Source organism: Taudactylus pleione, unplaced genomic scaffold (genome assembly GCF_031769625.1).
Source record: "Taudactylus pleione unplaced genomic scaffold, aTauple2 ptg000612l, whole genome shotgun sequence".
Taxonomy (NCBI): Eukaryota; Metazoa; Chordata; class Amphibia; order Anura; family Myobatrachidae; genus Taudactylus; species Taudactylus pleione.
Window position 1 is genome coordinate 188,689 of NW_028285014.1, and position 13,516 is coordinate 202,204.

General features: G+C 30.7%; 3 non-coding genes across 3 annotated transcripts; all 3 read left to right on the forward strand.

Moving 5' to 3' along the window:
• Positions 1–5,982: 5,982 nt before the first annotated feature.
• On the forward strand, positions 5,983–6,055 carry TRNAR-UCG (transfer RNA arginine (anticodon UCG)). Its single transcript has one exon. It is a non-coding gene; the product is annotated as a tRNA-Arg (tRNA).
• Positions 6,056–6,941: 886 nt separating this feature from the next.
• Positions 6,942–7,014, forward strand: TRNAR-UCG (transfer RNA arginine (anticodon UCG)). The gene has a single exon. It is a non-coding gene; the product is annotated as a tRNA-Arg (tRNA).
• A 5,678-nt stretch (positions 7,015–12,692) lies between these two features.
• On the forward strand, positions 12,693–12,765 carry TRNAR-UCG (transfer RNA arginine (anticodon UCG)). The gene has a single exon. It is a non-coding gene; the product is annotated as a tRNA-Arg (tRNA).
• The last annotated feature ends 751 nt before the right edge of the window (positions 12,766–13,516 follow it).

The window sequence follows — 13,516 nt, forward strand, 5'->3', positions numbered from 1 at the left end:
AAGTTAAGTTATTTCTCAGCTAAGTTAAGGATTTTACAAAATCTAGGCTATGTGAAAGGTATACTTTGTAATGTTCACTCAACATAAATCACTAAAATATGTTGGATTTAATTTTGTAATTCATATGCAAGTTTTTCCAAAACATACCTCTAGAAAAAGCTTCTAAATTTTGAATGTTATACTTGAGGTTACTATTACCACACCTTCCACAGGTTCGACAACTTCTATAAAGATGACTGCGTGTCCTAATGGATAAGTCGTCTAACTTCGGATCTGAAGATTGAGGGTTCAAGTCCCTTCGTGGTCGAGTCTTTCATTTTGTCACAATTTGAAATCTTCAAACTCTGCATGAATTCAATGGATGACAAGGTTGTAAAGAATGTACATTTCTAAATGTAATTCCCATAGGAAAATAAAAACAACATAAACAATGATGTGCATGATGTACACATAGTTATAGTTTTTTTAGGTTTTTGGTGCATAGTAAAAGGTATCCTTTTGGAAAAGGTAAGTATTTACCTGTTAACTTGTTCAATTTTGGTAATCTGTGTTGGAAAAAAATCTTTGACCAAATTGATACAATAAAGGATATTACATATCTGCATATAAAAATTATATCTCACATGTTTAAAATGAATCATTGAAATCCGAACATCCATAGTCCAATTTGAAATTGCTATAAAGCCTACATCCCTAATATTTTCATAAAACTTAAAAAACCTTTAGGAAAATGTAAGTGTTTACCTGTTAACTTGTTTGATTTTGGTAATCTGTGTTGCAAAGCAATTCTTTGACCAAATTGATACTATAATGGTTATTTGCATATCTGCATATAAAAAATACATCTCACATGTTTAGAAGGAATCAGTGAAATCAGAACAGCCATAGCTCAATGAAAAATTGCTCTAATGCCTACATCCCTAATCTTTTTATAAAACTTTATAGCATGCCTATAGAAAAGTTAAGTTATTTCTCAGCTAAGTTAAGGATTTTACAAAATCTAGGCTATGTGAAAGGTATACTTTGTAATGTTCACTCAACATAAATCACTAAAATATGTTGGATTTCATTTTGTAATTCATATGCAAGTTTTTCCAAAACATATATCTAGAAAAAACTTCTAAATTTTGAATGTTATACTTGAGGTTACTATTACCACACCTTCCACAGGTTCGACAACTTCTATAAAGAAGACCGCGTGGCCTAATGGATAAGCCGCCTGACTTCGGATCAGAAGATTGACGGTTCGAGTCCCTTCGTGTTCGAGTCTTTCATTTTGTCACAATTTGAAATATTCAAACTCTGCATGAATTCAATGGATGACAATGTTGTAAAGAATGTACATTTCTAAATGTAATTCCCATAGGAAAATAAATACAACATAAACAATGATGTGCATGATGTACACATAGTGATAGTTTTTTTAGGTTTTTGGTGCATAGTAAAAGGTATCCTTTTGGAAAAGGTAAGTATTTACCTGTTAACTTGTTCAATTTTGGTAATCTGTGTTGGAAAAAAATCTTTGACCAAATTGATACAATAAAGGATATTACATATCTGCATATAAAAATTATATCTCACATGTTTAAAATGAATCATTGAAATCCGAACATCCATAGTCCAATGAGAAATTGCTATAAAGCCTACATCCCTAATATTTTCATAAAACTTAAAAAACCTTTAGGAAAATGTAAGTGTTTACCTGTTAACTTGTTTGATTTTGGTAATCTGTGTTGCAAAGCAGTTCTTTGACCAAATTGATACTATAATGGTTATTTGCATATCTGCATATAAAAAATACATCTCACATGTTTAGAAGGAATCAGTGAAATCAGAACACCCATAGTTCAATGAGAAATTGCTCTAATGCCTACATCCCTAATCTTTTTATAAAGCTTTATAGCATGCCTATAGAAAAGTTAAGTTATTTCTCAGCTAAGTTAAGGATTTTACAAAATCTAGGCTATGTGAAAGGTATACTTTGTAATGTTCACTCAACATAAATCACTAAAATATGTTGGATTTCATTTTGTAATTCATATGCAAGTTTTTCCAAAACATACCTCTAGAAAAAGCTTCTAAATTTTGAATGTTATACTTGAGGTTACTATTACCACACCTTCCACAGGTTCGACAACTTCTATAAAGATGACTGCGTGTCCTAATGGATAAGTCGTCTAACTTCGGATCTGAAGATTGAGGGTTCAAGTCCCTTCGTGGTCGAGTCTTTCATTTTGTCACAATTTGAAATCTTCAAACTCTGCATGAATTCAATGGATGACAATGTTGTAAAGAATGTACATTTCTAAATGTAATTCCCATAGGAAAATAAATACAACATAAACAATGATGTGCATGATGTACACATAGTTATAGTTTTTTTAGGTTTTTGGTGCATAGTAAAAGGTATCCTTTTGGAAAAGGTAAGTATTTACCTGTTAACTTGTTCAATTTTGGTAATCTGTGTTGGAAAAAAATCTTTGACCAAATTGATACAATAAAGGATATTAAATATCTGCATATAAAAATTATATCTCACATGTTTAAAATGAATCATTGAAATCCGAACATCCATAGTCCAATTTGAAATTGCTATAAAGCCTACATCCCTAATATTTTCATAAAACTTAAAAAACCTTTAGAAAAATGTCAGTGTTTACCTGTTAACTTGTTTGATTTTGGTAATCTGTGTTGCAAAGCAATTCTTTGACCAAATTGATACTATAATGGTTATTTGCATATCTGCATATAAAAAATACATCTCACATGTTTAGAAGGAATCAGTGAAATCAGAACAGCCATAGTTCAATGAAAAATTGCTCTAATGCCTACATCCCTAATCTTTTTATAAAACTTTATAGCATGCCTGTAGAAAAGTTAAGTTATTTCTCAGCTAAGTTAAGGATTTTACAAAATCTAGGCTATGTGAAAGGTATACTTTGTAATGTTCACTCAACATAAATCACTAAAATATGTTGGATTTCATTTTGTAATTCATATGCAAGTTTTTCCAAAACATATATCTAGAAAAAACTTCTAAATTTTGAATGTTATACTTGAGGTTACTATTACCACACCTTCCACAGGTTCGACAACTTCTATAAAGAAGACCGCGTGGCCTAATGGATAAGCCGCCTGACTTCGGATCAGAAGATTGACGGTTCGAGTCCCTTCGTGTTCGAGTCTTTCATTTTGTCACAATTTGAAATATTCAAACTCTGCATGAATTCAATGGATGACAATGTTGTAAAGAATGTACATTTCTAAATGTAATTCCCATAGGAAAATAAATACAACATAAACAATGATGTGCATGATGTACACATAGTGATAGTTTTTTTAGGTTTTTGGTGCATAGTAAAAGGTATCCTTTTGGAAAAGGTAAGTATTTACCTGTTAACTTGTTCAATTTTGGTAATCTGTGTTGGAAAAAAATCTTTGACCAAATTGATACAATAAAGGATATTACATATCTGCATATAAAAATTATATCTCACATGTTTAAAATGAATCATTGAAATCCGAACATCCATAGTCCAATGAGAAATTGCTATAAAGCCTACATCCCTAATATTTTCATAAAACTTAAAAAACCTTTAGGAAAATGTAAGTGTTTACCTGTTAACTTGTTTGATTTTGGTAATCTGTGTTGCAAAGCAGTTCTTTGACCAAATTGATACTATAATGGTTATTTGCATATCTGCATATAAAAAATACATCTCACATGTTTAGAAGGAATCAGTGAAATCAGAACACCCATAGTTCAATGAGAAATTGCTCTAATGCCTACATCCCTAATCTTTTTATAAAACTTTATAGCATGCCTATAGAAAAGTTAAGTTATTTCTCAGCTAAGTTAAGGATTTTACAAAATCTAGGCTATGTGAAAGGTATACTTTGTAATGTTCACTCAACATAAATCACTAAAATATGTTGGATTTCATTTTGTAATTCATATGCAAGTTTTTCCAAAACATACCTCTAGAAAAAGCTTCTAAATTTTGAATGTTATACTTGAGGTTACTATTACCACACCTTCCACAAGTTCGACAACTTCTATAAAGATGACTGCGTGTCCTAATGGATAAGTCGTCTAACTTCGGATCTGAAGATTGAGGGTTCAAGTCCCTTCGTGGTCGAGTCTTTCATTTTGTCACAATTTGAAATCTTCAAACTCTGCATGAATTCAATGGATGACAATGTTGTAAAGAATGTACATTTCTAAATGTAATTCCCATAGGAAAATAAATACAACATAAACAATGATGTGCATGATGTACACATAGTTATAGTTTTTTTAAGTTTTTGGTGCATAGTAAAAGGTATCCTTTTGGAAAAGGTAAGTATTTACCTGTTAACTTGTTCAATTTTGGTAATCTGTGTTGGAAAAAAATCTTTGACCAAATTGATACAATAAAGGATATTACATATCTGCATATAAAAATTATATCTCACATGTTTAAAATGAATCATTGAAATCCGAACATCCATAGTCCAATTTGAAATTGCTATAAAGCCTACATCCCTAATATTTTCATAAAACTTAAAAAACCTTTAGGAAAATGTAAGTGTTTACCTGTTAACTTGTTTGATTTTGGTAATCTGTGTTGCAAAGCAATTCTTTGACCAAATTGATACTATAATGGTTATTTGCATATCTGCATATAAAAAATACATCTCACATGTTTAGAAGGAATCAGTGAAATCAGAACAGCCATAGCTCAATGAAAAATTGCTCTAATGCCTACATCCCTAATCTTTTTATAAAACTTTATAGCATGCCTATAGAAAAGTTAAGTTATTTCTCAGCTAAGTTAAGGATTTTACAAAATCTAGGCTATGTGAAAGGTATACTTTGTAATGTTCACTCAACATAAATCACTAAAATATGTTGGATTTCATTTTGTAATTCATATGCAAGTTTTTCCAAAACATATATCTAGAAAAAACTTCTAAATTTTGAATGTTATACTTGAGGTTACTATTACCACACCTTCCACAGGTTCGACAACTTCTATAAAGATGACCGCGTGGCCTAATGGATAAGCCGTCTGACTTCGGATCAGAAGATTGACGGTTCGAGTCCCTTCGTGTTCGAGTCTTTCATTTTGTCACAATTTGAAATATTCAAACTCTGCATGAATTCAATGGATGACAATGTTGTAAAGAATGTACATTTCTAAATGTAATTCCCATAGGAAAATAAATACAACATAAACAATGATGTGCATGATGTACACATAGTTATAGTTTTTTTAGGTTTTTGGTGCATAGTAAAAGGTATCCTTTTGGAAAAGGTAAGTATTTACCTGTTAACTTGTTCAATTTTGGTAATCTGTGTTGGAAAAAAATCTTTGACCAAATTGATACAATAAAGGATATTAAATATCTGCATATAAAAATTATATCTCACATGTTTAAAATGAATCATTGAAATCCGAACATCCATAGTCCAATGAGAAATTGCTATAAAGCCTACATCCCTAATATTTTCATAAAACGTAAAAAACCTTTAGAAAAATGTCAGTGTTTACCTGTTAACTTGTTTGATTTTGGTAATCTGTGTTGCAAAGCAATTCTTTGACCAAATTGATACTATAATGGTTATTTGCATATCTGCATATAAAAAATACATCTCACATGTTTAGAAGGAATCAGTGAAATCAGAACAGCCATAGCTCAATGAAAAATTGCTCTAATGCCTACATCCCTAATCTTTTTATAAAACTTTATAGCATGCCTATAGAAAAGTTAAGTTATTTCTCAGCTAAGTTAAGGATTTTACAAAATCTAGGCTATGTGAAAGGTATACTTTGTAATGTTCACTCAACATAAATCACTAAAATATGTTGGATTTCATTTTGTAATTCATATGCAAGTTTTTCCAAAACATATATCTAGAAAAAACTTCTAAATTTTGAATGTTATACTTGAGGTTACTATTACCACACCTTCCACAGGTTCGACAACTTCTATAAAGATGACCGCGTGGCCTAATGGATAAGCCGTCTGACTTCGGATCAGAAGATTGAGGGTTCGAGTCCCTTCGTGGTCGAGTCTTTCATTTTGTCACAATTTGAAATCTTCAAACTCTGCATGAATTCAATGGATGACAATGTTGTAAAGAATGTACATTTCTAAATGTAATTCCCATAGGAAAATAAATACAACATAAACAATGATGTGCATGATGTACACATAGTTATAGTTTTTTTAGGTTTTTGGTGCATAGTAAAAGGTATCCTTTTGGAAAAGGTAAGTATTTACCTGTTAACTTGTTCAATTTTGGTAATCTGTGTTGGAAAAAAATCTTTGACCAATTTGATACAATAAAGGATATTTGCATATCTGCATATAAAAATTATATCTCACATGTTTAAAATGAATCATTGAAATCCGAACATCCATAGTCCAATGAGAAATTGCTATAAAGCCTACATCCCTAATATTTTCATAAAACTTAAAAAACCTTTAGGAAAATGTCAGTGTTTACCTGTTAACTTGTTTGATTTTGGTAATCTGTGTTGCAAAGCAATTCTTTGACCAAATTGATACTATAATGGTTATTTGCATATCTGCATATAAAAAATACATCTCACATGTTTAGAAGGAATCAGTGAAATCAGAACAGCCATAGCTCAATGAGAAATTGCTCTTATGCCTACATCCCTAATCTTTTTATAAAACTTTATAGCATGCCTATAGAAAAGTTAAGTTATTTCTCAGCTAAGTTAAGGATTTTACAAAATCTAGGCTATGTGAAAGGTATACTTTGTAATGTTCACTCAACATAAATCACTAAAATATGTTGGATTTCATTTTGTAATTCATATGCAAGTTTTTCCAAAACATATATCTAGAAAAAACTTCTAAATGTTGAATGTTATACTTGAGGTTACTATTTCCACACCTTCCACAGGTTCAAAAACTTCTATAAAGATGACTGCGTGGCCTAATGGATAAGGCGTCTGACTTCGGATCAGAAGATTGAGGGTTCGAGTCCCTTCGTGGTTGAGTCTTTCATTTTGTCACAATTTGAAATCTTCAAACTCTGCATGAATTCAATGGATGACAATGTTGTAAAGAATGTACATTTCTAAATGTAATTCACATAGGAAAATAAAGACAACATAAACAATGATGTGCATGATGTACACATAGTTATAGTTTTTTTAGGTTTTTGGTGCATAGTAAAAGGTATCCTTTTGGAAAAGGTAAGTATTTACCTGTTAACTTGTTCAATTTTGGTAATCTGTGTTGGAAAAAAATCTTTGACCAAATTGATACAATAAAGGATATTTGCATATCTGCATATAAAAATTATATCTCACATGTTTAAAATGAATCATTGAAATCCGAACATCCATAGTCCAATGAGAAATTGCAATAAAGCCTACATCCCTAATATTTTCATAAAACTTAAAAAACCTTTAGGAAAATGTCAGTGTTTACCTGTTAACTTGTTTGATTTTGGTAATCTGTGTTGCAAAGCAGTTCTTTGACCAAATTGATACTATAATGGTTATTTGCATATCTGCATATAAAAAATACATCTCACATGTTTAGAAGGAATCAGTGAAATCAGAACACCCATAGTTCAATGAGAAATTGCTCTAATGCCTACATCCCTAATCTTTTTATAAAACTTTATAGCATGCCTATAGAAAAGTTAAGTTATTTCTCAGCTAAGTTAAGGATTTTACAAAATCTAGGCTATGTGAAAGGTATACTTTGTAATGTTCACTCAACATAAATCACTAAAATATGTTGGATTTCATTTTGTAATTCATATGCAAGTTTTTCCAAAACATACCTCTAGAAAAAGCTTCTAAATTTTGAATGTTATACTTGAGGTTACTATTACCACACCTTCCACAGGTTTGACTATTTCAACATAGATGACAGCATGGCATAATGGATGAGGCGTCTGACTTCTGATCAGAAGATTGAGGGTTCGTGACCCTTCGTGGTCAAGTCATTCTTTTTGTCACTATTTGAAATCTTCAAACTCTGCATGAATTCAATGGATGACAATGTTGTAAAGAATGTACATTTCTAAATGTAATTCCCATAGGAAAATAAATACAACATAAACAATGATGTGCATGATGTACACATAGTTATAGTTTTTTTAGGTTTTTGGTGCATAGTAAAAGGTATCCTTTTGGAAAAGGTAAGTATTTACCTGTTAACTTGTTCAATTTTGGTAATCTGTGTTGGAAAAAAATCTTTGACCAAATTGATACAATAAAGGATATTACATATCTGCATATAAAAATTATATCTCACATGTTTAAAATGAATCATTGAAATCCGAACATCCATAGTCCAATGAGAAATTGCTATAAAGCCTACATCCCTAATATTTTCATAAAACTTAAAAAACCTTTAGGAAAATGTCAGTGTTTACCTGTTAACTTGTTTGATTTTGGTAATCTGTGTTGCAAAGCAATTCTTTGACCAAATTGATACTATAATGGTTATTTGCATATCTGCATATAAAAAATACATCTCACATGTTTAGAAGGAATCAGTGAAATCAGAACAGCCATAGCTCAATGAAAAATTGCTCTAATGCCTACATCCCTAATCTTTTTATAAAACTTTATAGCATGCCTATAGAAAAGTTAAGTTATTTCTCAGCTAAGTTAAGGATTTTACAAAATCTAGGCTATGTGAAAGGTATACTTTGTAATGTTCACTCAACATAAATCACTAAAATATGTTGGATTTCATTTTGTAATTCATATGCAAGTTTTTCCAAAACATATATCTAGAAAAAACTTCTAAATTTTGAATGTTATACTTGAGGTTACTATTACCACACCTTCCACAGGTTCGACAACTTCTATAAAGATGACCGCGTGGCCTAATGGATAAGCCGTCTGACTTCGGATCAGAAGATTGACGGTTCGAGTCCCTTCGTGGTCGAGTCTTTCATTTTGTCACTATTTGAAATCTTCAAACTCTGCATGAATTCAATGGATGACAATGTTGTAAAGAATGTACATTTCTAAATGTAATTCCCATAGGAAAATAAATACAACATAAACAATGATGTGCATGATGTACACATAGTTATAGTTTTTTTAGGTTTTTGGTGCATAGTAAAAGGTATCCTTTTGGAAAAGGTAAGTATTTACCTGTTAACTTGTTCAATTTTGGTAATCTGTGTTGGAAAAAAATCTTTGACCAAATTGATACAATAAAGGATATTTGCATATCTGCATATAAAAATTATATCTCACATGTTTAAAATGAATCATTGAAATCCGAACATCCATAGTCCAATGAGAAATTGCTATAAAGCCTACATCCCTAATATTTTCATAAAACTTAAAAAACCTTTAGGAAAATGTCAGTGTTTACCTGTTAACTTGTTTGATTTTGGTAATCTGTGTTGCAAAGCAATTCTTTGACCAAATTGATACTATAATGGTTATTTGCATATCTGCATATAAAAAATACATCTCACATGTTTAGAAGGAATCAGTGAAATCAGAACAGCCATAGCTCAATGAGAAATTGCTCTTATGCCTACATCCCTAATCTTTTTATAAAACTTTATAGCATGCCTATAGAAAAGTTAAGTTATTTCTCAGCTAAGTTAAGGATTTTACAAAATCTAGGCTATGTGAAAGGTATACTTTGTAATGTTCACTCAACATAAATCACTAAAATATGTTGGATTTCATTTTGTAATTCATATGCAAGTTTTTCCAAAACATATATCTAGAAAAAACTTCTAAATGTTGAATGTTATACTTGAGGTTACTATTTCCACACCTTCCACAGGTTCAACAACTTCTATAAAGATGACTGCGTGGCCTAATGGATAAGGCGTCTGACTTCAGATCAGAAGATTGAGGGTTCGAGTCCCTTCGTGGTCGAGTCTTTCATTTTGTCACAATTTGAAATCTTCAAACTCTGCATGAATTCAATGGATGACAATGTTGTAAAGAATGTACATTTCTAAATGTAATTCACATAGGAAAATAAATACAACATAAACAATGATGTGCATGATGTACACATAGTTATAGTTTTTTTAGGTTTTTGGTGCATAGTAAAAGGTATCCTTTTGGAAAAGGTAAGTATTTACCTGTTAACTTGTTCAATTTTGGTAATCTGTGTTGGAAAAAACTCTTTGACCAAATTGATACAATAAAGGATATTTGCATATCTGCATATAAAAATTATATCTCACATGTTTAAAATGAATCATTGAAATCCGAACATCCATAGTCCAATGAGAAATTGCAATAAAGCCTACATCCCTAATATTTTCATAAAACTTAAAAAACCTTTAGGAAAATGTCAGTGTTTACCTGTTAACTTGTTTGATTTTGGTAATCTGTGTTGCAAAGCAGTTCTTTGACCAAATTGATACTATAATGGTTATTTGCATATCTGCATATAAAAAATACATCTCACATGTTTAGAAGGAATCAGTGAAATCAGAACACCCATAGTTCAATGAGAAATTGCTCTAATGCCTACATCCCTAATCTTTTTATAAAACTTTATAGCATGCCTATAGAAAAGTTAAGTTATTTCTCAGCTAAGTTAAGGATTTTACAAAATCTAGGCTATGTGAAAGGTATACTTTGTAATGTTCACTCAACATAAATCACTAAAATATGTTGGATTTCATTTTGTAATTCATATGCAAGTTTTTCCAAAACATACCTCTAGAAAAAGCTTCTAAATTTTGAATGTTATACTTGAGGTTACTATTACCACACCTTCCACAGGTTTGACTATTTCAACATAGATGACAGCATGGCATAATGGATGAGGCGTCTGACTTCTGATCAGAAGATTGAGGGTTCGTGACCCTTCGTGGTCAAGTCATTCTTTTTGTCACAATTTGAAATATTCAAACTCTGCATGAATTCAATGGATGACAATGTTGTAAAGAATGTACATTTCTAAATGTAATTCCCATAGGAAAATAAATACAACATAAACAATGATGTGCATGATGTACACATAGTTATAGTTTTTTTAGGTTTTTGGTGCATAGTAAAAGGTATCCTTTTGGAAAAGGTAAGTATTTACCTGTTAACTTGTTCAATTTTGGTAATCTGTGTTGGAAAAAAATCTTTGACCAAATTGATACAATAAAGGATATTACATATCTGCATATAAAAATTATATCTCACATGTTTAAAATGAATCATTGAAATCCGAACATCCATAGTCCAATGAGAAATTGCTATAAAGCCTACATCCCTAATATTTTCATAAAACTTAAAAAACCTTTAGGAAAATGTCAGTGTTTACCTGTTAACTTGTTTGATTTTGGTAATCTGTGTTGCAAAGCAATTCTTTGACCAAATTGATACTATAATGGTTATTTGCATATCTGCATATAAAAAATACATCTCACATGTTTAGAAGGAATCAGTGAAATCAGAACAGCCATAGCTCAATGAAAAATTGCTCTAATGCCTACATCCCTAATCTTTTTATAAAACTTTATAGCATGCCTATAGAAAAGTTAAGTTATTTCTCAGCTAAGTTAAGGATTTTACAAAATCTAGGCTATGTGAAAGGTATACTTTGTAATGTTCACTCAACATAAATCACTAAAATATGTTGGATTTCATTTTGTAATTCATATGCAAGTTTTTCCAAAACATATATCTAGAAAAAACTTCTAAATTTTTAATGTTATACTTGAGGTTACTATTACCACACCTTCCACAGGTTCGACAACTTCTATAAAGATGACCGCGTGGCCTAATGGATAAGCCGTCTGACTTCGGATCAGAAGATTGACGGTTCGAGTCCCTTCGTGTTCGAGTCTTTCATTTTGTCACAATTTGAAATATTCAAACTCTGCATGAATTCAATGGATGACAATGTTGTAAAGAATGTACATTTCTAAATGTAATTCCCATAGGAAAATAAATACAACATAAACAATGATGTGCATGATGTACACATAGTTATAGTTTTTTTAGGTTTTTGGTGCATAGTAAAAGGTATCCTTTTGGAAAAGGTAAGTATTTACCTGTTAACTTGTTCAATTTTGGTAATCTGTGTTGGAAAAAAATCTTTGACCAAATTGATACAATAAAGGATATTAAATATCTGCATATAAAAATTATATCTCACATGTTTAAAATGAATCATTGAAATCCGAACATCCATAGTCCAATGAGAAATTGCTATAAAGCCTACATCCCTAATATTTTCATAAAACTTAAAAAACCTTTAGAAAAATGTCAGTGTTTACCTGTTAACTTGTTTGATTTTGGTAATCTGTGTTGCAAAGCAATTCTTTGACCAAATTGATACTATAATGGTTATTTGCATATCTGCATATAAAAAATACATCTCACATGTTTAGAAGGAATCAGTGAAATCAGAACAGCCATAGCTCAATGAAAAATTGCTCTAATGCCTACATCCCTAATCTTTTTATAAAACTTTATAGCATGCCTATAGAAAAGTTAAGTTATTTCTCAGCTAAGTTAAGGATTTTACAAAATCTAGGCTATGTGAAAGGTATACTTTGTAATGTTCACTCAACATAAATCACTAAAATATGTTGGATTTCATTTTGTAATTCATATGCAAGTTTTTCCAAAACATATATCTAGAAAAAACTTCTAAATTTTTAATGTTATACTTGAGGTTACTATTACCACACCTTCCACAGGTTCGACAACTTCTATAAAGATGACCGCGTGGCCTAATGGATAAGCCGTCTGACTTCGGATCAGAAGATTGAGGGTTCGAGTCCCTTCGTGGTCGAGTCTTTCATTTTGTCACAATTTGAAATCTTCAAACTCTGCATGAATTCAATGGATGACAATGTTGTAAAGAATGTACATTTCTAAATGTAATTCCCATAGGAAAATAAATACAACATAAACAATGATGTGCATGATGTACACATAGTTATAGTTTTTTTAGGTTTTTGGTGCATAGTAAAAGGTATCCTTTTGGAAAAGGTAAGTATTTACCTGTTAACTTGTTCAATTTTGGTAATCTGTGTTGGAAAAAAATCTTTGACCAAATTGATACAATAAAGGATATTTGCATATCTGCATATAAAAATTATATCTCACATGTTTAAAATGAATCATTGAAATCCGAACATCCATAGTCCAATGAGAAATTGCTATAAAGCCTACATCCCTAATATTTTCATAAAACTTAAAAAACCTTTAGGAAAATGTCAGTGTTTACCTGTTAACTTGTTTGATTTTGGTAATCTGTGTTGCAAAGCAATTCTTTGACCAAATTGATACTATAATGGTTATTTGCATATCTGCATATAAAAAATACATCTCACATGTTTAGAAGGAATCAGTGAAATCAGAACAGCCATAGCTCAATGAGAAATTGCTCTTATGCCTACATCCCTAATCTTTTTATAAAACTTTATAGCATGCCTATAGAAAAGTTAAGTTATTTCTCAGCTAAGTTAAGGATTTTACAAAATCTAGGCTATGTGAAAGGTATACTTTGTAATGTTCACTCAACATAAATCACTAAAATA